A 22,874-nucleotide genomic window follows, 5' to 3' on the forward strand; every position below is an offset into this window, starting at 1 on the left:
AGGAGAGTGAAAAGGTTGGCTTAAAACTCAACATTCAAAAAACGAAGATCATGCCATCAGGTCCCATCACTTCAAGGCAAATAGATGACCAAAAAATGGAAACAGTGACAGATTTTATTTTCTTGGGCTCCAAAATCACTGCGGACGGTGACTGGGCCACAATATTAAAGGATGCTTGCTCCTTGGAAGGAAAGCTATGACAAAACCAGACATCATTTTGCTGACATAGGTCTGTTTAATCAAAGCTATGGTTTTTCCAGTAGTCATGCATGGATGTGAGAGTTGGACCATAAAGAAGGCTGAGCACCAAAGAACTGATGCTTTCAAACTGTGTTGCTGGAGAAGACTCTTGAGAGTCCCTTGGACAGCAAGGAGATCAAACCAGCCAATCCTAAAGGAAATCAAATCCAAATATTCATTGAAAGGACTGATGCCAAAGCTGAAGCTCCAATACTTCGACCACCTGATGGGAAGAGCTGACTCATTAGAAAAGACCCTGCTGCTGGGAATGCCTGAAGGCAAGAGGAGAAGCAGGCGATACAGGATGAGATGGTTAGATAGCATCACCAACTCAACGGACATGAGTTTGAGCAAACTCCAGGAGATAGTAAAGGACAGAGGAACCTAATGGGCTGTAGTCCATCAGGTCTCAAAGAGTTGCAAACAGTTGGACACAACTTAGTGACTGAACAACAACAACAAGCATGTGAAAAGTGGATAATTTGATTGAGTGGCAACAGCAGCATCAGGCCAATTGCACCCAAACATCATATTTTCCAGGCATTCTTTTGCAGGCATTATTGACAATCTAAAGACTATGTCCCAGGCACTTGTTATACATGGTTGATGGAAAAGCAAACAAAACACAAAACCCCTTCTTTAGAGCTTCTGTTCTAGTCGGGAATATAACTAATAATAAGAGAAACAAGAAGAACATTGTGTTAGATTAAGAGAAACTACAAGAGACAAAAAACACAGGCATGAAGGGATGTAAGGTGCTGAAGGAGAAAGGAAGATAAATTGTAGACTGCTGGATAGGGAACCCTGTGAAGAGCGTGACTTCTGACTGAAGCTGTGAAGGAGGGAAGGATAGAGGGTATTCTCCTCCCTGGGAGCCGCTGTGTGTGGCTGAAGGGCAGCCCGGCACTGAGGCAGTGAGACCGTCCAGGGACAGCAGAGACGCCTGTGTGGCTGAACCAAAGATCAAGGTGGCTGTGGACAAGGGGAGCCACCAAAGTAAAGTGAGGAGGCAGACCCCAGACCCCACAGAAGGATGTCAGTGGTCACTCTGCACATGGTGAGAACTATTATTGGACATTTTGGCCTTATTTAAATTTCCTTATTTTTACTGAAAATTTGAATAATTCATATATATGTTTCTTTTGCTTTGGATAAATTTTCTTGAAAAATCAAGAAACAAAACAATATAAAAATAGCATAACAAATTATACTCCTGAAGTGTTTGACCATCTGACAATTCACATACACTTTTTTCCTTTTAATACCGACAGGATCACTGTTGTAATGCTTTTCTGACAAGTTGCTGGTGAGATCAAATTAACCTAAGGGAGTTTAATATTTTTTAGGATTAAACTGTCAACATCCTTTCTTTGAAAAGGTCATTCTGGATTACATTCATGTATATATCAGCTGTACAATCATGGGTACAATTCTCGATCGATAAATTGGAGATAAACATGGTATCGACCCTAGCATAGGCTGTGTCTATGGACAAGCAGTTGCCTGGAAGTGTTGTAAATAACCTCCTCCACTTTCCTCCAGCAGGAAGACTCCTTAATAAGAAACTGCACGTTCTAGCTAAACTACAGTCCCAGTGACACGAGTAACATGAGCCCCCGGGTGTGTGACATTTCTGACACAGGCTTCTCCAACACCTGCTCGTCAGTCCATCAGAGGAAACCTCGGGGCCGAAGACCCGCCAGCTCCCTGCAGATTCCTTCCCAGAATAGCAGGCGCTGAGCAAAGAGCGAGTCCAGCCGCAGCGGGCCAGGGCGGACCCGGGGTTTCTGTGGACAGCAACTGGCCCCCACGCTGGCCTTTTTTCAGCATTCAAATAGTTCTCTGCTCCAACAGCCGCTTTCCCCCTCTGACACATTCTTCCTTCCCGTCTGCTTTCCCCAGGGAGTCCCGGCCACATGGTCCAGGGCAGGCTTCATGGGGAGCTGCCCCTGAAGCTGTGGGCAGCTGTCCCCATGTCCCCGCTTGTTGCAGCAAATGCTCCCCAGGCAAATCTGATGCTCCCCACCCTATGTCTCCCCAAGGCAGAGAAAACGAGAACTCTAGGAGAAGCAGAGGCTGTCAGCTGGGAGGAGGCTGTGAAGTCTCAAAGCCACTATTAGACATCGAATTATCCTGGCAGATCTGCCTTCCCCTCTAACAACAACAACAAATCAAAGGGCCTCATACAGTTTGGGGAAATCTTTACATTTGTAGAAAATAGTGAAGCATTTCAATGTAAACCATTAGAACTTTCAGCCATGCAAAGATTGTTTTAATTAAGTTATATTCAAACTGTAAAAACTGTTGGTTTCTTTCCTGTTTTCCTTTTTCCTACCTAATGTAAATACTTCAAAAAAGTCATTTTTATGGCCACTTCAAAACTCCCTGACTTGGCTAAGCTGTTCCACAAACTGTATTTGAGTTGCTTCAGCTTCCTGCTACTGTAAACAATGTGGAATTGAATGTATTTTGCATACAGCTTTTGCTATAGTTGAGATTATGTCCTTGGAGCAGACCTGGGATGAAGTGGGTCAAAGGACGTGCCATTTTGATGTCGGCCAGGCGAAGAGGACTGGTCGCAGATACAGAGTCATTTAATCTGCCATTTGCTCAGATTAAACAGCAGCAAATCAGCAAGCAGGGCCCACCCCATAGAAGAGGGACTCTGGTTTAAGGTACTAACATCAGTGAAGTTTATTTTTGACTCTCTGAATTGAAACATACTGAATTCAGAATTTCTTGATTACTCTATATTTTATACCTAAATGACTTCAAAATTTTTTACTCTCTTGTAGGTTCACCAGGCAAGAAAGGATGTAAAAAAGTTAAAATGGCTTTAGCTCATTGTGTGGTTAACTTGTCTTTTTTTTTTTTTTTTTTGATGGTTCATGTAATGAATGCACACAAATGCCAAGTATAGGAAAAAAGGAGTTGAAAGTTTTCTTTAACCCTCCACAGAGAATAACAAGGATGGAATGTGCTTGTTGCCCTTAACAAAATATTTGGGACAGTTTCTCCATCTCACGTCTTGGTATATTAGAAAGTACATGTTAAAAATTACTACAATTAGTTAGGCAAAGAATAACGAGAAACAACAATCATAGTCAAGATAATGTCTGATGCCATTTTTAGAAGTAACACTGCAAGGCCACCTTGGGGTCATGTCCTGCCCAGGCCTGCTGACACAGTCTGAGAGCACTTGCTCCCAGGCTGACCACTGTCACCCTCCAGGAAAACTTAAAAATGTGTCAGTTATGTGCCAGAAAGAGAGAAATAACAGACCTCGGTATATGGAGGTATATTTATATACACATCTATATAACGATGATGTACACACACCAAAGTGTACACTATTCTGATCCTAATCCTGTCCTGAATATAGTCGTGTTCCTGCTTACTTATTCACTCATCCCACACCCCTTTTTCTGTTCAATTTGTGTGAGCCTAATGAGCTTGCTTTCTGTTGCAGGAAGTGAAGCGGCTATCAGTTCTTAAACTGTAATGAGGGCCAGGCAGTGGAACTGGACAAGAACAAGAAGCAGATGTAGTTCCTGACTATGTGCAGCCATTTCAGGGAAATGTTCTTCCTATACAAGAGTAAGACGTCACCCCATTCAAGCCATCATCCCACCCCTATTTCTCATCTACTAGGAGCTGGTGTGCATGTCACTGGTCTCAAAGAGCTCCTCTCCAGCCCTGAACCCTTTCTTACAATCTTCCTGCATATTTTGCCACAATAATTCCTCTGGATAAACTCACATCAGTTTTCCCAGTTCCACACACAAAAAAAATACTGTTTTAATTGAGGTTGTAGAACATTTGTAGAATTTTTTACGGAGGATTTTTTATATTACAAAATCAGTTCTCCCCATAACACTCCATTTATTCCCCTGCTCTGCCCCCTCTTTTCTTTAGAACAGGTTGAGGCATGCATTTTGTGCTTAGTGTTCCCTTTGTCACTAGGCGATGCGTCTTTGGTGCATGTAAGTGAATCTCTGTATATACAAGGCTGGACCACATACATATACCCTTCAGTATAATTAATGTACCGTACGACAGGGGAGCCCTCCTCTCCCCATCCCACTGAGGGATTTTTTTAACTAAGCTGCTACTGCTAAATTGCTTCAGTCGTGTCCGACTCTGTGTGACCCCATAGACGACAGCCCACCAGGCTCCGCCGTTCCCTGGGATTCTCCAGGCAAGAACATTGGAGTGGGTTGCCATTTCCTTCTCCAATGCATGAAAATGAAAAGTGAAAGTGAGGTCGCTCAGTCGTGTCCGACTCTTCGATACCCCACGGACTGTAGCCTACCAGGCTTTTCCGTCCATGGGATTTTCCAGGCAAGAGTACTGGAGTGGGATGCCATCGCCTTCTCCGTTTTAACTAAAAGTGGATGTTAAATTTTGTCCAAAGGCTCATTAATAACCTATGGTAATGGCCATATACTTTCTCTTTTGACTTATCAATATGGAGAATTAATTACATCCTCAGGTGTTAATTAAGCCAACCTCTATAACTTGGATAAAACTCAGTTGTCCATGGTATAGTCTTCTTTCAATAGACAATTTCTACTTACTAATTTTTTTCAAAATTTATATCACTATTCCAAACACAATCTGTACTTTTCTCATTATTCAATGATACCCATGTTATTCTTTGTAAAAAATGTTAAATGTATTTTGCTTAAATCCAATAAACACCACTTTGAAATTAATGTCACTGGTTTTTAAGCCCTGAAGAATAAAACTTCTCTACAGTTGGGCCCTAAGAGTCAAGCTGAAAATGAGATTATTTCTGCTGAAGATCATAATTCCTAACTGGGCCACAATATCCATTTAAAATATGCACTATTGAATGTATTCTCAGAAATGTCAACCCTCCTTTGATGACTACTGTGATAAAGTTACTTTCCTCTAGTCATTTTTGTGCACATACACAAACATGCCAAGTAACAGAAGCCTGTGATCAAAAGACGACCTGCAGGCTTAGGCTACACGAATGCAGCAGATTTAATCACAGTTCCTAAAGCATAACTCATGAGGGACAAATCTGAAGTTTACTGCTATGTACAGACGGACACAGGCTTCTCAGGTGGCTCAGTGGTAAGGAGTCCACCTGCCAATGCAGGAGACACAAGAGACGCAAGTTTGATCCCTGGGTCAGGGAGACCCCCTGGAGAAGGGAATGGCAGCTCACTCCAGTGTTCTTGCCTGGAAAATCCCATGGACAGAGGAGCCTGGCGGGCTACAGTCCACAGGTGTCACAAAAGAGTCGGATACGACTGAGCGACTGAGCACACACACACAGATGGACATAACCTGTTTAAACAAACTAGGCTCTGGGTCACACCTGATCCTGTGACCTGTGTCCAAGCCACATACACGGGAGGAGGAAGACGTAGGAAGCCTGTCCATGGTTTGAAGAACATCTGTTCCCAGGATGGCCAAACGGGCCAACAAGTGGTCATTAGAACAATTCTGCAAGCATTTTATGCCTCTAATTTTATCTGATTCCTGATTTCTCAGTTTACTATTTTATGTGCTGTCCCACAGTCCCTGTTTGCTGGCAGACCGTACCATGAGTGAAGGGGGAAGGAAAATATTCAGAAAGAGGGGAAGGGGATCAGCTCCTGGAAAACCAGAGGGTTTTCGAGCTTTCTGGGCCCCCAGAGTGAGAAAACATCAAAGAAGAATGAAGGGACAGGTCCTTTTCACATCCCTTCCATCACAAAAGCTTTGATTACCTTCGCCTAGTGTTTGTCTGAACAACCAGGGTCCTTATAATCTAAATGGAAGTTTATACACCTGTGCACCGAAATACGCACATGAGTGACACCCTTGGAGGCAGATTCCAGAGCCCAGTCCTGCTTTCAGAAGAAAGGAGCCACGTGTAACACCTGGATGTCAATTCATGATACCCCAACCTAGGGGTCAGCAGGCTCAGACTGGACAGCATTCCTCACACACAGAAACAGTGATATATATTTATTGTTCTAAGACATTAATTTTCTCAATAATTCATTATGAAGTAGCACTAGTCCAGGCTGATCAAGGGTCACCTGTGAGAACAGGGCAGGTAGGTGGTGAAGCTAGCCTGCCCTAGGCAGCTGGGGTATGCCTGGGGCAGGCACGCAGACAGCAGGCTGACGTCACGAGGACACGGGCCGCACACCTGGAGGGAGGCAGGCGCTCAGCCACAGCCGGAGGCTTCCCTCCGAACACGTGGACAGAGGGCGGGCCGCTCAGTGCAGGCCTCGGAAAGAGCAGGGACTGTCACACAAAGAAGAAGCCACTTGGAAGATGAACTAAGTGAGACCTAGGGGAGGGGTCACGACCCCACCCCAGACTTAGTGCTCACAGAAATGGCTCTGACAGTAAATAAAAGTGGACCTCACATGGCATGACTGTGTACACACAGGTCTCATCCTTAACATCCCCAGACCCTTCCCATGATAACTTAAGAGCCTTGGTCAAGAGTCTCTTCTAAGGAAAAGAACTTCTGTGTCCCGATTCTTACAATACCTGCTAAACAAGCATGGTTTGCTCCATGCTCACGTTATTCAGGAAAAGTCATTTTGTCTTTTTGAATAAAATCGTATCTATCTTTGATGCTTCTCAGGACCACAAGCTATCTTTTTATTTCTTTATTCTTCTTACAGTCTCGTGGCTTCCAGGCCTTTGGGAACCTGGCACTCCAGGGACATGTGGGCCAGGCCTCCCACTGGGCTGAGAAACAGCACACCCACCTGAGATTCATGGTGAGACGTACTGTCTGCCCTGAGTCCATCGGTAGGCGGAGGACCCCACCCCTGCCACTCGGCCGCCAGGCCACGGTGCTCTCATCAGCCTCCTGGGCCATCACAGAACCTGCCACCCCTCTGTCCCTCCAGGGTCTGAGAAGGCATCGTCCCCAGAAGCCTCAGCCCCCACCTCCCTGCAGATACACCAACAATACTGTTCCCATCCTACACACCAACTTCAGTTGCTTTGATGGTTTTCACACCTGCAACTTTTAACTTTTCATTTCTACGAAAAGGCCTGAATTGTCTCCTGTGACCAAGGCACCTTAAAGATCGTAAAACTTGGCTATACTTTCCAGAAAGAGGAAGGGGAAATGTATTTTCATTCCTTTGTGAATGACTCCACAACAACGAAAAACGATGAGCCACTATTTATCAGTAATACGTGATGGTTTTTCTTGTCATTGCGTACAGTGACTGCTCACTAGACTGCATTCTCTTCTCTTCCTAAAAACTGCAAGGATGTGCATCTTCTTGGTAATGTGTTAATAAGAGAAAAATATTAGTATGAGTGTGCATGTCCTAGCACACACTTTAGGTGGGTTTTAAAATGAAGCCAGGATTTGCAAGTTATTGCCTAGGTGCAGGAGAAGGCAATGGCAACCCATTCAGTGTTCATGCCTGGAGAATCCCAGGGATGGGGGAGCCTGGTGGGCTGCCGTCTATGGGGTCGCACAGAGTCGGACACGACTGAAGTGACTTAGCAGCAGCAGCAGCAGGAGCAGCCTAGGTGCAGTCTGGTGCAGATAGAAAAAACACGTGGTGCCTCCTGAATAATTTATCATTAATACAACAATAAAAGCTGTTAAAACGTTGAGATGAAGCTTGGGTCATAGGGTTAGCATCCACTTATCTTAAAATGGAGGAGGAGGAGGAGAGAATGGGGGAGAAGGGGGAGGGGAGGAGATTGCTACTGCATTCCTTGTCCACTGGCCTCTGTAACCACCAGCCTCCTTGCTCTCAGCAACTCTTTCCTTAATTAAGGTAACATCCTGGAGAGCTCACAACATTTTGATTCCTGTCATCTCTTTCACTTGCACTTTGCCACAGGACACAACAGAGGTTTTCTTTCATTTTTGATCATGACATTTTTAGACACCAGAAGTACAGATATTCATGTCACAGACACAGCAATGCCAAGCTATATCGAAGGTTACTGGTTTTCCACATTCCCGTCATTCCTGTTCTAGAAATAGGACACTAGTCCAAGCCCCTGTTCCTTCCCCTCACCCAGCTCCCAGAAACTTTTCTCTGGGCCTCACCCTTTCCTTCTGCTGTGTTGTGGCCCCAGTCCTGGGGACTGTCTTGTACACTCCAGAGAACACAGCTCTTGTCCTCTCCAAGGGTTAAGGGTGGTCTTCGGGGTGTGGAAACAGCTGCAGGTCTGACTGTTTGGTGGGGGTTCTTTCAGTCAAATCCAGCTCTCAGCGCTGGCCGCTCCAGCAACACCAAGACTTGACAATTAAAGTGATGTTCAGGGTGGGGCCAGGTGCCTCCAATTCCAGTCTTTCTGTGATTCTGAACAAATCACTGCTTCCCCAAGGTACCTCCTCCTGCAGGCCCTTAACTTCCCCATTTAATTAAACCATTCATCTGTGTATTACCCATTTCCCAGCCATTCTGTCCATTTCTAGAATCTTCTACTGTCTTCTCTCCCAACTCTTAACCTACTGGGTTTTTACTATTATCTTAAGGGTTTTAGTAAGAGGGAAACAAACACTTTTGTTTTTACCAGCCACTCCGCCCCCCCACCCACCTCAAGGCATTGAAACAGCCCAGGAATGTGTCTATTTTCAAGGACTGGTTAGAAAGGACCAGCACCACCTGTAAAGGAAACTTTAAGAGCAGCCCTTTCTAAGTGTTCCACCATCAAAAAAAAAAAAATTTTCTTTGAAAGTAAATATCTCCCAATAAAAATTTTTTAAAGTTTTTAAAAAATAAAATATTTTTATAAAGAAAAGAAAAAATTTATCTAGATAAGAACCCGAATCGACTAGAACAATATTATCCAGACAAAGGAAGAAGTGGCAGTTCATTCCAAATTTACTGCACCAGGAGCTTTGGTGTAATTATTTTCTGGCCCTTCTATCTGACTCTGCTGCCTGACCTTGGAACAGAAAAGCTTTCTGTTTTGTTCTTTGGAAGTTCAAAATATTAGAACATGTTACAATGTGATGTTACAGAATAAGTAATGAGACTTTTTTTTACCAGTGTAAGAGAGTTCAGAGTTGTCCTGAACAATATCTGTTCAACATCTATTTATTCTATCAGCAGATGCTTGCTAGACAGTGAGGATGTGCGAAGCCCTGGATGAGGGCTCAGCACTGCACTGTGTGTGAGATTCAGGCTCCGGTGTGTTCATGCCTGGCTCCTGTCTCCTTAGTCCTATGCTGGACTATGTCCTGCACATACACAAAGTCATATGATAGTTTTTAATTAACAAACTGAAGTGAGAGACTGGGGGGCTCTCCTCTCCATTTGACAGGTGCCTTAATTTCTAAATAGCTACGGGATATTTTAGGATAATCTACCACGTGACTAAGTTAAATGCACAGAGCAGAAGATTATAGTCAGAAGAGCCTTCCTGAAGAGGGTCGCTATTTCTCTTTAGATTCACACACTGCACATTTTAATTGATTGAGAATATGTTTAAAAGACAGGTGGTGATTTCCAGTCACAAGGTCAGAGAGCAGAGAAACACGCATAAATCCCATGTTTATTAGATCCATAAATATAGTTCCCTCTACACCTAAAGCCTTCAATTTCTAAGAACCCAGCCCTCAGAGCTGGGCTGCTGGAATCCCTGGCCAAGGCCGTCTGCGGAAACATGAGTTCAGTTACCAAATATAGCTGAGTGGAGGACAGGACAGATGGGATCTGAGGCCACAGTTGCCTCAAAGTGACCACGGACCGAGCAGTGTGTCACGAGGAGACGAGGCCACCTCTGCTCCCCCGGGAAAGAAGAAACGGTCCTCTGAGAGCCATCACCTCTGGGGGGTCCTCGAGGAGCCAAGGATCGAAAAGGTCTGTAAAACGTGTCTTAATGTACTAACTAGTAAAGCAATATTTTTAAACTCTTTATTAAATGCTAAAAACATTATAGTCATTTGCCAGAAGATATAGCACTGTTTAGAAGATGTCTTGATTTCTCTTTTATTTGGAGAGAATAAGTAATGGGAATTCTGTACTGGTCTCAAGAACAGAGACCATATAAGATTCACCTGCAGGCTTTGTTTCTACCTATGCTGTCAGAGAGCTGCCTAGTCTGTAATAATCTTAAACTAAATTGGTGCTATCCATCCCAAAAGGGTCAGATGTAATGATGGAGCCAACATTCATCAAGTCTGCATCTGTGCTTTGTTTTAAAGAAAATAAGTATGCTGTTAATTTGAACCTTGCCTTCACTTAAACTAACTACAAATGGCTTCAAATGATATACTTTAGATTGTAGTAACATTTTAAGTTGTTAATTACACTTTCAGAGAACTTTTTAAATGTTGAAAGTAAAGGCAGACATCTTAAATTCTATCTATGCACAAAGCTTGCCTTTTATTTTTAAAGATAACGCTTATCAAGGGAAACTATAGTACAGTCAAATTTAAGCTTTACAGTAAAATTTTATATCATGTTGTTGTAAGTTACACATTAAATTGTCTCGAATCCAATAGATGACGTTGATACAGAATGATTTCAGGCTCATGTTACTTTTTCAACATTTGCTAAAAATACTAATTACCTTCTAGTATGAATAATGTGTCCACACCCAGAGCCCACTGCCTGACCAAGTTCCCTCGATCATGAATGTGCAGAAATGAAATCTTTATTACAGGATAGATACGCTTTCCAATATACTTTTTCCTCAAAGACAGAACCCACCTCCATTACCCATATTTTAAACATCAGAGTCTATCTGACAAATTATTATGAATAGCCCATCCCCATGTGTGCTCACTGGGGTCCGACTCTTTGGGACCCCATGGACTGAAGCCCACCAGGCTCCTCTGTCCATGGGATTCTCCAGGCAAGAATACTGGAGTGGGTTGTAATTTCCTCCTCCATTATAAACAGCAGACAAGGCCTAAGAGATTCTTTTAGGCAATATGTACTCTGTGAATACATGATTTCATTTTCCTAGAACACAGATGTCCTTCTGCATTCCCACGTCTAGAATGACTTAGGGTCCCCATCTCAGCTCCATCCAAACCACTGTGTATTGCTAAAACTGAAAGGGTCAGAGCATACTTAACAGTAGAAGAGAAATCTTACATGGGACAGTTACAATCACTTTGATTTCCTTACCTCATTTTTGTTTAAATGTAGAGGGTAGAATTAGTCAAGATTCAAAATAAATCTGACACATACTTAAAGAGATACCAGCTGAAATCTCCAAAGCCAAGACAAGAGCCTGCACTTCACTGATACGTGTGTGTGTGTGTGTGTGTGTGTGACATCAAAGGGAACTGTGATATCTGAGCTCTAGCCAGTAATTCAGGCATCCGGAGGCGACGGCTATGCCCCAGTTAAATTCCAGTAGAGCAGCTCCCACAGATTCAATATGGTGGATAAGATGGTATCTGAAGAGGACACCAGTAACTGTAAACACTTTCTCTGGAAACACTTCATATAACTGTTGTGGGCATGAAACCAGGTATTATGTTATGTCTCTGAAGCTGAGATACAATATACTGTCTGAGAGTATCTAAAGCTAGAGAAAAAATATGCCATGCCTCCTGTGATGACAACTTGCTTAAAGATTAGGAAAGAGTGGAATCCACATGTGTTTATTAAGAAATAGTTGATAAAATTGTTGTTCTTTTTTTTGCATCAAATGGAGTTTAATAAAGTTTTCATATTTGCCTTTTGTCCTATAGGGCCCTTGGTAAAAAGAACATTACAAAGAAAGAAAGGAAGGGAGGGAGGATTGATTTTAAAATGATGATTACATAGCTGATTCCCTTTGTTGTAAAGCAGAAACTAACACAACATTGTAAAGCAGTTACGTACTGTGGCGTGTGTGTGCACTCAGTCACATCCAACCCTTTGCGACCCCATGGACTGTAGTCCATAAGGCTCCTCTGTCCAAGAGATTTTCCAGGCAAGAATACTGGAGCAGGTTGCCATTTCCTTCTCCAGGGGATCCTCCTGACCAAGGGATGGAACCTGCATCTCTTAGGTCTCCAGCATTGGTAGGCGGATTCTTTACCACTAGCGCCACCTGGGAAGACCCGATAAAATAAAAACTTTGGAGAAATTAAAAAACAAATAAATGATGATTAAAGAAGACAACTGAGGTAACATAAACACACTTTGTTTAACCCTTCATGAAGTGGACAGCCTCTTTTGGAAGAGCTGCACCCTGAAGAGGAAGGCACGAAGCTTTATAGGAAGAGAACAGGGAAGAGAAAAATGGAAATAACTTGATTGGCTGGGGTTGCAGAGTCACTGTTGTTTGTGGTGAGACGAGCAAGGAGATAAATTGGGAAGCCAGCGCTGGCCTGGCTTGGGGCTGGCTGACCGCATGCAAATATTTCAAGCAGAGTGTCTCTGGTAGCTCAGCTGGTAAAGAATCTGCCTGCAATGCAGGAGACCCAGTTCGAATCCTGGGTCGGGAAGTTCCCCTGGAGAAGAGATAGCAGTCTCTTCTCCAGGAGATAGTAGTAGCCCAGTAGTCTTGGGGTTCCCTGATGGCTCAGATGGTAAAGAACCCAATGCAGGAGATATTAGAGACGTGGATTTGATTCCTGGGTCAGGAAGATCCCCTGGAGAAGGGAATGACAACCCTCTCCAGTATTCTTGCCTGGGAAATCCCATGGGCAGAGGAGCCTGGTGGAACACAGTCCATGGAGTTGCAGAGAATTGGACACGACTGAGCGACTAAGTAGACAGTGTCCTTAAGGGCACAGAAGTTTCCCGTGCTTCGGTTTGCTGACATGGGTCCCAGGCAGGAGCAGCTCCATGTTGGACCTAACCTAAAAAAGTAAATTCAACAGAAGGAAGAAATTTCATGTAGGAACTGCATGTGCTTCCAGAACAAGAAAAAAAGTTTTAAAGCTTTTTCAAATTTGGTTTTAATAGTTTGGGTTTTATTTAAAAATATGTTTAGTCCTGAATCTTTATACCAATAGTTTTTAATATTTTAGTAATTGTTTAAATAGGAAAATAAATAGAAAGCAAAATGCTAAATTAAACATTGAAACCACTCAGAATTTTCACTCCCACCCCAAAGATAACAGCAACCAAAGATTCCCCTAACTGTACAACTCCTTATCCACCACAGATGTAATCAGCGCCTACTGCCTGATTCCCAATCTTGTAACCTTCCTGTGTATTTGTATCTAAGTATCTACGTACTTTTAAATGCCCTGTGAAATGTTGCCGTCACTGTCTGGACTCTCTAAAGGACGTGGCGCCTGTGGTTCAGAATACTGAGTGATCCTTGCTGCCTGTCAGTCTTTTTCTAACATCAAAGACTTTTCCCCTTCAAAATTGTAGTAGCTCATCAATACCTACAAACATTCCATAAACTACCACAAAAGTGCTCCCTTTATCTAAATTATTCAGGTAAATATCTGTAATGTGCTCACTGGGAAAAGACAATGTGGCAGTTCCACGCAGGTTTCAACTGTAAGTCTATTTCTTGCCGGTTCAACTTTGGCCAAACAATTGGATGTTTTTATGCCTTAGGTTGGATAATCAAAATAATCAAAAGAAAAACAGTGTTTACCCTATTCTTCTCAGGATCCAATGGTTCACTACAGATTTTCCTGGACTTACATGGGGCTCGCTCCCGGCACACCCATCCCAAGATGAAAATGCCTTGAATACACCTCACTTACCTACCAGCACAGCCCACCTTTGTTACTAACCAGGGCTCTTGGCCTCCTTAATCCTAGGGCCTCTGCTGCAGTGGCAGGGATCGAGAACAAACAACAGGTTCCCTTGCTCACTTGCTCCCTAAGCGGGGTGGTCAAGCTGCTCCGTTACATGGGGTGAGGGTAGTGGAGTGTCTAGGGCTCGAGCTGGAAGGGTGGCTTGGGTGGCTTGCCCACCCCTCCGGTGTTGGTGTGTGCAGAGGGCATGTGCATGTACTTGCTTGTGTTTTGAATGCTTCAGAAGTGGCAGTTGGGCTTTGTGGTGTCTTTCTACCTTGCCATCCATAATTTAGGGCTTCCCAGGGAGCACTAGTGGTAAAGAACCTGCCTTCCAATGTAGGAGATGTAAGAGAAGTGGGTTCCGTCCCTGGGTCAGGAAGATCCCCTGGAGGAGGGCAAGGCAACCCACTCCAATATTCCTGCCTGGAGAATTCCATGGACAGAGGAGCCTGGTGGGCTGTGGTTCGTAAGTTCACAAGAGTCAGACATGACTGGAGCGACTGAGCATGCACGTCCATAATTTGCCCCAGTCACTCATGCAGTTTTTTTTAGGCCCTTATAGTTTGTTTGTATTTTGTTGCTGGAGGAGATGATTGTCCAGATGCAAGCACTACAGCAAAGGGCCGCAGGTTCTGGCCTGTCTCACCTTCAGTGTGCCAAGAACACTTCCATCAGCCTGCAGTTGGGCAAAACCATCTAACACAAAGCCTGCTTTTCAATAAAGTGTTGAGTATCTTGTGTAAGCCATTGACTACTGAACTGACAGTGAAAAGCAGCGGGGTTGTCTGGGTCCAGAAGAGTTGTAAGTACATCAGTTGTTTACCCTCAGGATCATGGGGCTGACTGGGCACAGTGGCCACTTCCCAGCGTTTCCAGAGAGGATGGGGTTTATGTCACTGGCCTGGGAAAAGAAACAAGTTCAAACTTCCAAGTACAATTTCTACTGAAGGCCTATCACTTTCATAGCACTGTAAAGCTGATCTGTCCAACCACTGCAAGTCAGATCATCAGTTTGGGAAAGCCTTCAGCTCAAAACTTGGAAATGGCATTCCTTGGGGAAGGTGAGCTTTTACTGTCTGCAACTGAATTCTCCTCCCTCCAAGATTCTGTTGCTTCTCATGAGGTGCTTTGTCTTCCTCAACCTCTCAGTCAGGGAATTTTTTTATCAATACATTTCAGCAGCCAATGTGCTTGCCTCTGGAGATGGTGCAGGGGGTGTCCACAAGTCTTTTCTGACCCACAAAATAGAAGGTTATCCTGGACAGCATAGATCTTGTTTCCAGATAATTACCCCCCAAGGTCAGCAACTCTAAACACAAATGTCATTCATAATTTTAAAATCTATCTTTCTGTCTTTTCTATTAGTTGTGCATTCATCTGTGAATCATATACATTTATATGTCTAGTACATGTTGAGGAACTCAAAAATAAGTGTTTTCCCAAACACCAAGGTAGCAATGCTGAGACAATTTAAGAAGATAAAATTGCTTATGTCAGAATGTGATATGCATAAGAAATATTAAATGTTCAGTGAAAACTTACTTATAGGCTCTATATTTCATAGTTGAATATGTGTCCAACAGGCCAGATAATGTGAACTTAGGGAGAAAGTTGTGCACCATAAAATTAACAGTTAGAAATACCCTATAAATTGAGTGGCATGAAATTCTGTAAGAATGAGTGAAATATGCAAAGGGATGCAACAACATAGGTGACCACGGGAGTTAGCGCCTGACAGCAATGCTTCCTTGGGATAAGCCAGCTGTGGATAGCTGCCTGCCGAAGGTCAAGACGGACAGGCAGCTACGATGCCTCCTGGCATTGTTTTTCAGACTCTCCCGAACCTGTGCTTTACCGGATGTTTGCTCATGACTGAGAGTTTGGCATCACGTGTGACTATCAGCACCACCGGCTGGAGGAGGGTGCCCGAACCTCCTCCACTGCACAGTTCAAGAGTCGGAAGCACCGCTGGGCTAAAGTGTCCTCCTGCTCTCACCCCGCCCCCACAGTGGGACAGCCGTGGTCTGTGGGCACCAACGGCAGCCTGCAAACACCCATCCAGCCCGTGCCGCTTCACTTGTTCCCTAACAACTTTGGAAGATGATCCGACAGATGAAAATACATTACAATTTCCCAAGATCAACTGACAAAAGATTGGCTACCAAACCAAGCCTAAGAAATCAGAACCTGACATTTTCTGTTTCCTAGTTTTTGCGTGTGTGTACAGTCGCGCAGTCATGTCTGACTCTTCGCGACCCCATGGACTGTAGCCCACCAGGCCCCTCTGTCCATGGGATTCTCCAGGCAAGAGTACTGGAGTGGGTTGCCATTCCCTCCGCCAGGGGATCTTCCCGACCCAGGGATTGAACCTGGGTCTCCTGCATTGCAGGCGGATTCTCCACTGTCTGAGCCAACAGTGGAGCCTTTCCACTTTTTATTTTTCCCTATTAAAATGGCAGCTCCTTAGGGCAGAGAAGCTGGGCTGTGTCCTTTCCTCATGGCTGTGTCCCCAGCCTGCAAAAGAGGCATGTAGTAGGCACTCAGAGAATCATTGCTGATGAATGAGAAAGTAAGGCAGAAACATGCTTTGACTAAAAACATTTGTATTTCTATGACTGAGAATTTAACTCTGAACTTGCTGGGACCCATGATGAAGGGTATCAACCCTCAAAGAATTCCCCTCATCTAATAGTAGAGGTGCCAGAAAACGAATATCTATCTGGTTCTGAATATTTTCACAACAAACTTTTCTTGGTGGTAATGAAAACCATAAAAATCACTGTCTCTATAAATAAGGTGTTTTTTTTTTCAGACCTACCACTTTTGTTTCTGAACGGTAACACCTATATATATTTTGTGTGCACTTGTTAATGGCTATAAACACGCAACACTGATTACTTTATCAAGGCCTTCTCAGAAAGCAGAGCCCAGGCGTTGACTGACCACTGATAAGACAGGTGACAAAACCAGGCAAAGAGCAGAATGCCTCCTCACTTAAGAGATTCCAGCCCAGGGAGGAGTTTGGGGCCAGGGGCTGAGAGCAAGAGGAGGTCACAGACAGGTCTAGATCTGCCGTGGCCGTGTGGCTCCCTCTCCTGTCAAATCGCACCCAGGACTCAAACCCGGTTCAAACACCAAGTTGGTTCTTCCTCAACTGCCATGATCGTGACCTACACCCTGCCAGGTGTCCGCCACACAGAGGCTGTCACAAACCTGTCTCACACACCTGCTTTCCTGACCGTCACAGGGCTCTTAACTCATACTTATAGTTCAATAAAATGAGTGCATAGCAAAATACCTGCAAAGAAGGTTGTTGTTGAGTCCCTCAGTCATGTCCGACTCTTTGCAACCGTGGGGACTGTAGCCCGCCAGGCTTCTCTGTCCATGGGATTCTCCAGGCAAGAATACTAGAGTGGGTTGCCACTGCCTCCCCCAGGGGACCTTCCTACCACAGGGATCAAACCTGGAAGTCCTGCACTGGCAGGTAGATTCTTTACCACTGAGCCACCAGGGAAGCCCTCAGAAGGACTGGATTTGATTGACTGGGCGGTCACCAACAAAAAGTGAAATTAAGTACAGTTTTCAACGAGCTGGAGTTGGAAACACAGAACAGATAGGAAGGGCAGAGAAACTGAATGTGCAAAGCGTGGGGACGTGGAAGAATACAGCTGTTCACAGCAGGGCTGTTCACGGCTTGGCACGGGGACATACGACCTGTCCGAGTGACGTGGGGCATGAGGCCTGAGAATTCACGTTTCACTGACCACCCAGGAGTGCACAAGGAGCCTGCCTCCTACATGTGGACCCCCTCTTACGGGGCAGGGGCCCCACTGGGGAAAAGGGAGCAAAGGAGTGACATGGCCAAACTTGTGTGACTTCTCCCACCATCAGCTCTCCCGTGGCAATAGCCATCACCACGTCCCTCCCTCTTCCTCTTTGGTTTCTCTGCTGCTGCTAAGTCACTTCAGTCATGTCCGACTCTGCACAACCCCATAGACGGCAGCCCACCAGGCTCCCCGGTCCCTGGGATTCTCCAGGCAAGAACACTGGAGTGGGTTGCCATTTCCTTCTCCAATAAATGAAACCTGGCCTTGCCTAATCCGTCTTCCTGGATCAAGGTTTCTGACAGAGGACGAACCTTGCCTGGCTCACCTTCTTCTCTGCATAGTCAGTGAGGAAAAAACAGTTGTCAACGGAATTCATGCCCACTTCTCACTCTGGGAAAGGATGAGTGACCAAAACCCGCAGGAGACGTTTCTCCTCCTGAGTAGGCCGGACCCACAGGCTCTCGAGGAAAACAAGCAACTAAACCACTGACAGGGAAGACACGAAGGAGACAGAGGGGAAGTGGAAGGCTCTTGAGGAGATTCTGCTTCCCTCAGAAAGAAGAGAGCGGGCAGAGACTACAGACGTGCGGGAGCCTCACGCAGACCTGCCCGCCGTCCACGCTGCTTTGCAGCGGACACTCACCTCGCGCCCTCTTTACTTGCTTTTCAGTGAGCTGCATTTTCTTTCCGCTTGGGCCCCCATAAAGTCGCTTTATTTTGATGCCCAGTAAAGCAAGGGAGAGAGAAGAGGTGACTGCAGGTCAGTGTGTAGACTCCTCGTGGGGCCCCGAGTGTCGGGCAGGCTGGAGGCGGTGCAGCGAGCCCTGCGGCTGTTCTGGGGGCGGGGCCCCCGAGGCCCCCCCCAGCGCTGAGCACTCGCCCGACGCCGGGGCAGCCTCCGTCCCCGTCAGCGGCGTGCTCCGGGCTGCCTGTGCCTGGCTCTGTTTCTCCTACCCTGCCCTTCCTCCCTGTGACCTCTCAGCCCCCGACCAAGCTGTGCACTCCGACGTCTACCGGACCCGGCACGTGCGCGTCTCCATCCTCCACCCTACAGCGGGCAGCTGTCCTCGGAGCGGTGCGACCCGCACGGAAAGCACCACCTCCCCGCTCAGCGAGCCCAGCACCTTTCCACCCGCCAACTCCTCCACGACGTAGTGAAAGCGGGAGGCAGGAAAAGGCAAGGGCCGCGGGGACACGCCATCATCTGAAAGCAGGCCCAGAGTCGGAGGCGTGAAGGGACCCAGGCCCGGTCAGTGAGCAGCCCTTAGTGGCCCACTCAGCCAGCCGCCGGGGGCCGGTGGTCGTCAGGCTGAGCAGTGAGATAAGAGGCGGGTCTGTCTTCTCACCCAGCCTCAGGCCAGCGGGTGAGCTGGGGGCCCAGGAGCAGTCGGGGGGCTCTGTCCTGCGGGCTCCAGAGCCTCACCAAGGCCGCTGGCCAAGCCCAGGCCTCCAGGTGGCGGTGACCCTCTGCCCATCCCCGCCTCTGTGATCTGATGGCATCGCCCATCCGCATGGGACCTGCCCCCACGTCTGGGCGTCCTGAGGAGCCTGAGGCCAGCTGGGCCTAGGTGCCCGGCCCCCTCAGCCGTGACTGCTGGACGGGTCTGGGGACCTGGCCCTGAGAAGCACCGTCTGAGCTCTGCCTTCTCTTGGCCAGGACTGGGGCAGGGGAGGGTGGCAGCTGCACCTGGAGACCTGGCCTTTCTTGTCAGATCAGAGAGGAAAGTTGGTGTGGTGGACATTTACAAGAGCACTGTGACGGTGCCCTGCCTCACAAACACAGGCTGTGACACCAAGACGTTTGCCACAACTCACCACGCCCTCCTTCCCCTTTCCGAGATGTGGGCTCTGCTGAGAGCTGTTGGAGTTTGCAGTTTTTGAGGCAGAAGCCACCCATCACCTTACAGGACCGGCAGTAAACCCGCCTCTGCTCCAAACGTCACGGCTCTTATGCTTTTCCGCCTGATTGTGTGTCAGGCACAGGGAGCACAGATGAGGCTCTTGAGGTGCCGTGAAGTAGCTGCCCCCGGAGTAGGTGTTGGGGGTCCTAAAGATGCCTGTCTCCCAGGCGTAGGCCACCCTCTCCACCAGGGCACCGAGAGGCCCACCCCCGCTCCTCTGCAGCTCCTTGAGTGGCAGCCGCGCCTCCGCAGGCTGGGCCACCTGCCCCTCCGTGTGCCCCCAGCACTGGTGGTGTGCTGCATTTTCTATGTCTTCTCACCAACACACAATTGCCAGAAGCACTGTGGGGAACAAGCCATGAAACCTCGGGACTGTAATGGCGATGTCTGCAGTTGTACTCCTTCGCTTGCTGCTGCTGCTAAGTCGCTTCAGTCGTGTCCGACTCTGTGCGACCCCATAGACGGCGGCCCACCAGGCTCCCCCATCCCTGGGGTTCTCCAGGCAAGAACACTGGAGTGGGTTGCCATTTCCTTCTCCAGTGCATGAAAGTGAAAAGTGAAAGTGAGTCGCTCAGTCATGTCCGACTCTTAGCGACCCCACAGCCTCTTAATTTGGGTGTTGGTTGAATAACACGGAAATCTCTGAGGCATACTATTCTGGTGAGTTTGGGCCACGTAGAAACCTCTCCTTCCATCCACATTATGAGTGCTTTCCTGAGTCCTGTGCATGTTTTAGCGGCAATATTTGGGTCACAGGTTAAACCTGGACTATATATGCCTTCCTGCTATTATTTTTCTTTCACTGTGCAAGCAGTTTATAAGCAACACCTGATTCAGACAACCGGATCCCATTAGGTGGCACCTCTTTAAAACCACAAGTGTGAGACGGACAGTGTGGGTCATCATATGCGGTGGAGTCTTGGCTTCCCCCTCAGTGTTTTTTCTTTCTAAACCAGGCCTGCCAATTTTGCGGTCTTCTGTTTGTTTGGGGTGTTGGTTTTTTTAATTTATTATTTTTAGTTGTGCTGGGTCTTCGCTGCGGCACTGCAGCTTCTCCTTGCGGCGGCTGCTCTCGTTGGGGAGCACTGACTCTAGGGCACTGACTCCAGGGCGCCAACTCCGGGGCATTGACTCCTCTAGGGCACTGACTCCTCTAGGGCACTGACTCCTCTAGGGCGCTGACTCTCTAGGGCGCTGACTCCGGGGTGCTGATTCCGGGGCACTGACTCCTCTAGGGCACTGACTCCTCTAGGGCGCTGACTCCAGGGCGCTGACTCCGGGGCGCTGACTCCTCTAGGGTGCTGACTCCCGGGCGCTGATTCCGGGGCGCTGACTCCTCTAGGGCGCTGACTCCAGGGCGCTGACTCTCTAGGGCGCTGACTCCGGGGCGCTGACTCCGGGTCACTGGCTCCGGGGGGCGCCGACTCCGGGGCGCCAACTCTAGGGGGCGCCGACTCCAGGGCGCTGACTCTTCTAGGGCGCCGACCCCAGGGCGCCGACTCCGGGGCATGAGGGCTTCAGTAGCTGCAGCACGTGTGATCAAAATTTCATCACAAACTAAACACTAATGAAAACAAATCAAAGTGCATTTTGTGGTTTAGGGTGACATAAGCAGAGTCTGATTTGCTTAAAACATCAACACACTCCTATTCGCTTAACATCAGTGAAATTCGAGCTGTAAGAGAGGTGGGTGGTGACAAAGAGGCAAGAATATATAATGGAGTAAAGACAATCTCTTTAACAAGTGGTGCTGGGAGAACTGGTCAACCACTTGTAAAAGAATGAAACTAGAACACTTTCTAACACCATACACAAAAATAAACTCAAAATGGATTAAAGATCTAAATGTAAGACCAGAAACTATAAAACTCCTAGAGAGAACATAGGCAAAACACTCTCCGACATACATCACAGCAGGATCCTCTATGACCCACCTCCCAGAATACTGGAAATAAAAGCAAAAATAAACAAGTGGGACCTAATTAAACTTAAAAGCTTCTGCACAACAAAGGAAACTATAAACAAGGTGAAAAGACAGCCTTCAGAATGAGAGAAAATAATAGCAAATGAAGCAACTGACAAACAACTAATCTCAAAAATATACAAGCAACTCTTGCAGCTCAATTCCAGAAAAATAAACAACCCAATCAAAAAATAGGCCAAAGAACTAAATAGACATTTCTCCAAAGAAGACATACAGATAGCTAACAAACACATGAAAAGATGCTCAACATCACTCAGAGAAATGCAAATCAAAACCACAATGAGGTACCATTTCACGCCAGTCAGAATGGCTGCTATCCAAAAGTCTACAAGCAGTAAATGCTGGAGAGGGTGTGGAGAAAAGGGAACCCTCTTACACTGTTGGTGGGAATGCAAACTAGTACAGCCACTATGGAGAACAGTGTGGAGATTCCTTAAAAAACTGGAAATAGAACTGCCTTATGACCCAGCAATCCCACTGCTGGGCATACACACCAAGCAAACCAGAAGTGAAAAACGTGTACCTCAATGTTCATCACAGCACTGTTTATAATAGCCAGGACATGGAAGCAATCTAGATGTCCATCAGCAGACGAATGGATAAGAAAGCTGTGGTACACATACACAATGGAATATTACTCAGCCATTAAAAAGAATACATTTGAATCAGTTCTAATGAGATGGATGAAACTGGAGCCTATTATACAGAGTGAAGTAAGCCAGAAAGAAAAACACCAATACAGTATACTAACACATATATATGGAATTTAGAAAGATGGCAATGATGACCCTGTATGCGAGACAGCAAAAGAGACACATGTATAGAAACAGGCTTTTGGACTCTGTGGGAGAAGGAGAGGGTGGGATGGTTTGGGAGAATGGCATTGAAACATGTAAAATATCATATATGAAACAAATCTCCAGTCCAGGTTCAATGCAGGATACAGGATGCTTGGGGCTGGTGCACTGGGATGACCCAGAGGGATGATACAGGGAGGGCGGAGGGAGGGGGTTCAGGATGGGGAACACGTGTACACCCGTGGCGGATCATGTTGATGTATGGAAAACCAATACAATATTGTAAAATAATTAGCCTCCAACTAAAATAATAAATTTAAATTTAAAAAAAGAGAGAGAGGTGGGTGGAGCGATGGAGGAGAGCCTGAGAGGCAGAAGCCTTGGACCACTCTCAGCACCAATGGCAGGGTCACCCTCCTGAATTATTTAAAGAGCTTTAGTGAGATGCTTGGG

At 46.3% G+C, this 22,874-nt stretch overlaps 1 protein-coding gene across 1 annotated transcript in view; it reads left to right on the plus strand.

The window, feature by feature from the left end:
* The first annotated feature begins 9,908 nt into the window (after nucleotides 1–9,908).
* LOC120854153 (palladin-like) overlaps nucleotides 9,909–22,874 on the plus strand; it is a 197,124-nt gene continuing 184,158 nt past the window's right edge. The window contains exon 1 of the mRNA XM_040227965.1: nucleotides 9,909–10,064. The gene's annotated coding sequence lies outside the window, so the exon portion shown is untranslated. The remainder of the gene's footprint in view (nucleotides 10,065–22,874) is intronic.

This window comes from Oryx dammah, unplaced genomic scaffold, assembly GCF_014754425.2.
Source record: "Oryx dammah isolate SB20612 unplaced genomic scaffold, SCBI_Odam_1.1 HiC_scaffold_1, whole genome shotgun sequence".
Taxonomy (NCBI): Eukaryota; Metazoa; Chordata; class Mammalia; order Artiodactyla; family Bovidae; genus Oryx; species Oryx dammah.